Source organism: Pinus tabuliformis, chromosome X, assembly GCF_031772625.1.
Source record: "Pinus tabuliformis cultivar Carrire ecotype Pingquan chromosome X, CPIR1, whole genome shotgun sequence".
In the NCBI taxonomy this organism is placed as follows: domain Eukaryota; kingdom Viridiplantae; phylum Streptophyta; class Pinopsida; order Pinales; family Pinaceae; genus Pinus; species Pinus tabuliformis.
Window position 1 is genome coordinate 225,021,346 of NC_142308.1, and position 4,682 is coordinate 225,026,027.

Here is a 4,682-nt window from a genome sequence, read left to right on the forward strand (position 1 = left end):
ATTAGCAATTTAACAATATTTCATTTCCACAAACAGATTTATATACGCTACTTATGTTAATGAAACTTGCATGTATACGCAACTTTGTTTACAGCAACCAACGTATACCTTGCAAACTTATAATTTAGTTAGTTGATCTTTAATCTGTGTATCCGAACCATATAACCAGTAATCAGGTGTAGTAAACAGAACAGGAAATCACACACATAAACACAGGATATAAGGTGGAAACCCAATGTGCATGAAAACCACCTACTACAATTGTCTCTATCTTTCTTTAATAAGAAACTTCTTTTTACAAATTTTGTACTAGTGCAGCCTTATACTAGTACGCAGGCTTCTACCTGCAGAAGGCTACAACCTTCTCTTGTTCTCCAGCTTCTCCTAGAAGGGAGCTACAACCACCTAGCTCTTGTAGTAGCTGATGTGTTTACTAGTATGTAGGTGCTGACCTACAGAAGGCTACAACCTTCTCTTTTCTTCCAGGGACCACGTTTCATAAATTTTTAGATTGGATCCATCAATAACATCAATCAAACATCAAATATATCTACATCAACCAATGTCCTTTGCACCAACCAAAACTGAATCAAACAATCACTTTTTTGAATGCTGTAACCAGAACACAATAACAGTAACCAGAACCCAGAACACTGCAATAGCAAACAGAAGTAGCTAAAACATATTTTATGAGGTGTACACTACTTCAATGTGTCTAACCTATGTGCATATGCACTTTGCTCAAGACAAACTTGTGTATACGCTATTTTGAAATGTTGAACCAACGTGTATACATGCCCTTGCTATAATGAACCTGCTTACAGATCTGTAAAAGATGATTTAACCTTTACAACTATTCAGACATCAGTTATACCCAGATCATTAGATTTACAGATTACGACATGCACCAATTATTCAGATAAAAGATCAAAACCACATAAGGATACTTCTCTTCAAGCCTTAAGATCTTGACCCATCAATAGAACTTATCCTTCTTCAAACACTCAGGTTCTTCCTTGATTCAGATCCAGCTATGCACCATAACCCAATGACCAGTATTATAGATCTTGCTCTTCATTAGATATTCAATTACTTGAGTGCCTTTTCCTAATGATCTCCTCCTCCTTTTATAGTCTTAGACCTTATTCAATACAATGGTCCAAAACCACTTAGAATCAATACCTTGGACCATATACCTGGGGTCAACACTTCGGACAAACCTTGGACCAATACCATGGTCCAAATACCATGGACCAAAACCAAATTCTCCAACATGTACACGTCTTTCCTTGCGTGAAAGTGCGTGTATACGCATATGTGCCTTTTGGTTGACGAACCCGCATGTATACGCGGCTTGGTCAAGGGGAACCTGTGTATATCTCTTTTTCCTTCATTCTGAGAGCCTGAACTGTAATCTGTTATTTGAGTGAGTTGCCATCAAGGACAACACCCATGTAATAGTGACAAACCTGTGTCATAATGCCAACAGTTAGAATGGTGTTGAAGAAGAAAACGACACAAATATTCATTTATCAATCTTGAACAAGAAAACTCAAATCAAAACCAGCAAAGATTTAGAGACAACACAAATTCAGAGAGATTAGTTTAAGACATCTCATTTGTAGCATTACAGCATCTTACAAAGTTCAACCAAGTGACATAATAAATACATATTTGAATAGTGGAGAATCCTTGTGAAGAATTAACGTGACAAGTTCTTCTTCATTCAAATATATTGTTCAATATTTAAATTCACATTACATAAAGATGCACATCCAAATGATGTACTATAAGATGAAGATATAAATTAGTTACATAGTAATTTAGGATTGGATAGTGGTATTGAATCTATTGTCAACGAATCCATATGAACACCTATACCCAAAGAGGGCAACAACAAGGAGAGCCAAGCATGTAAAAAAACTAGCCCAGTCACAAGGAAACCACAATAAAAAATACAATTTTTGGACTATTTTTGTTGGCACATGTTCACAAATATTCATCATATTTGAATTTTGCAAGTCAAATAAACAAAATCGCTACTCCAAAGGTAGAGTGGATTGTCACTCCCTTCTCAAAGGAGTTGATCTACCGATGAAACATGGTCGAAATGATTTAATTCTTGAAACATTAATACACATGGTTTCCATGAACACAAAATGATAATAAAGATCTACACAAGTAGAGAAGGCTATAAGTAAGATTCAGGCTGAGATCATGAAGAATATTCTATGTCGACTCATTATTAAATAAATAGGAAGATAAGCTACATAAGCAAAGAGGTGAGATGGAACAAGAGAAGGCTACTAGTGCTATGATGCTTGCATCAAATAGTGTGAGATGGGTAATGGGATCTTTTGGCATAATTTTTTCATTTTCTAAAAATATAGGGATTTCGGTATATTCAATTTTGGCCCATTCAAGTATCCTCCACCTCGTGAGAAAAATGCAAGGTCATTATGTAAAATTACATATAAATATAGATTAAGTCTAAGCTCCATTTATGCAGTCTTCAGTGCTACCATGCTATATGTGATACTACAAATACTATCTACACTTGTTATCGTTGCAGATCTCGATTGTTGTGTTTTATGTCCCCTCTCAAGAACAAATCGACACAAAAACAATACATGTTCATGTCACTTTTTGGAATAAATTTCAGTGCATTCGACATTGGTGATTTTGATATATATGTGTCTGAACTATTTGATATGGAGAAGGGGTGGTGCATAGTGTACATATCCAATAGATGGAATCTAAAGGAATGAGGACGAGAATACTAGAGGTGCATTATAGACATTGTACCAGTTAACGGAGGTAACGATCACTGAAATGGATAGATGGCCAGATGAGATGTAAACATTATTACAGTGAAATCCGCATTAGTGGTAGCGTTAATGCATTGTGCAACGAGAATGCATTGGTGGCAGCATTATTATACCTGCCCAAAGTCATGATATATAATGATTGATATCGCTTTAGCTGACATTAATTTATTTTGACTTATTTTTAAGGGATGCATTTAACCAAACTTTAAAATATTATGATTTTTAAAAATTATTCAATATCTTATTAATGCACATTTTGTTGGTGGAATACATTGAGGTCTTATTGTCGTCTCATGTCACATAAACTGATAAAATTTTATAATAAAAGTACAATGGAGAGTGTTGAAATCCATTAATGCTAGCTTTGTAACTAGCATTAATCCATGACATAAAATGTTATCTCCTCTTGCATAAAAAAATTTAGTTTATTTTTATCAGCTGACTGATTGTGTGTAACTAGCAATCTTCAGTTTGTTTTCCTATCAGCTCACTGATTGAGTGTAACTAGAAATATTCAATTTATTTTCTTATAAGCTCATTAATGGTGTCATGTGACTTTCCTAGCTGTGAGCATGTTAACCATCTCTCAACTTCCCGCAGCCACTAATCCTCTATTTGAAGATCGGTTCAAAGCACAGTTTATTTTCCTAGCAAGTCATTAATGGTGTCATGTAACATTCCTGGCTGTCAGCATGTTAAGCATCTGTCAACTTCCTGCAGCCACTAATTCTCTATTTGAAGATCAATTCAAAGTGGCTTCGCTCCTTGCCAAAATTTTCATTTAGCAACAAATCTAATATTCTCTCACTCCACACAGCTTTGGTTGCACCATCTACATAGGGTGTCTTCTCATCTTTGGTTGCACCATCTACATAGGGTCTCTTCTCGTCCAATGACTTCTGACTTCTTTGTAAGGTAGGAAATTTTACTAGACTTTGAGGTTCAGGCCTAGCGAATGACCTTACTCAGCTCAGTCCTTTAGAAGAGAAGGAAGTATGGTTGTCTCTGCTTTGAAACCGACCATAAAATCTGAGCAATTTTCAGCTGCCTCATGTAAATCTACCTCAACAAAGTTGGAATATGTGTTGACTACAAGCAGGGCTCTAATGTTCATATGCAAAATCTCGTAGTTGTAAATCGATGTGAAAAAGGGTTTTAACATGACATCTTAAAGACAATTCAATGTTAACATAATTTGCGAAATCCAAAAGGATATTGAAATGCAAAAGGATATCACTTGCATATTGGTTCATGGCCCAAATCCCCCTGGCACCTTCTCCAGGTTAATGTTCATTTTAACCTCCTAATTTTTTTTTTTTCCTTCTCAGAACACCATTTTATTTCAGAAGCTTAGTGTTTTTTCAGAAATTTTAAAGAGGCACTTTCTATTCCTGAGTGTACTCTAACTATCATCCCTACCCAAGAAAAGAAAAAAAATTGAACTGTGAGAACATTGCAAAGGTAGGGAAGCATTTTTTCATGAATGAAAAACATGTTTTGACCAGTCTTACAATAAGAGCATTTTAACAAAAGCTTTGTAGGATGTTTCATTGCCAAAATGCTATCCAAACCTTTTGCATTCAGTTTTATATTTGTACTATTTAGGTTACTAAAGACTAGATGGATCCATTTTCAGAATCACAAAGAATCCATTTTCAGAATAAAAAAGAATGGTAGGATTGGAGAAACTTACATCTAAGCGTGTTGTGAGCAACCAAGCATGGCAGCGTTTATGATAACTATATTCATGGCGGTTCTGCACACAGAGGTGAAGGGCGCAAAGCGTCAATGATGGTTGTTGGTATTTTCATGGCGGTTCTGGACATAGAGGTGAACGATGTGAAGAGTCAGTGA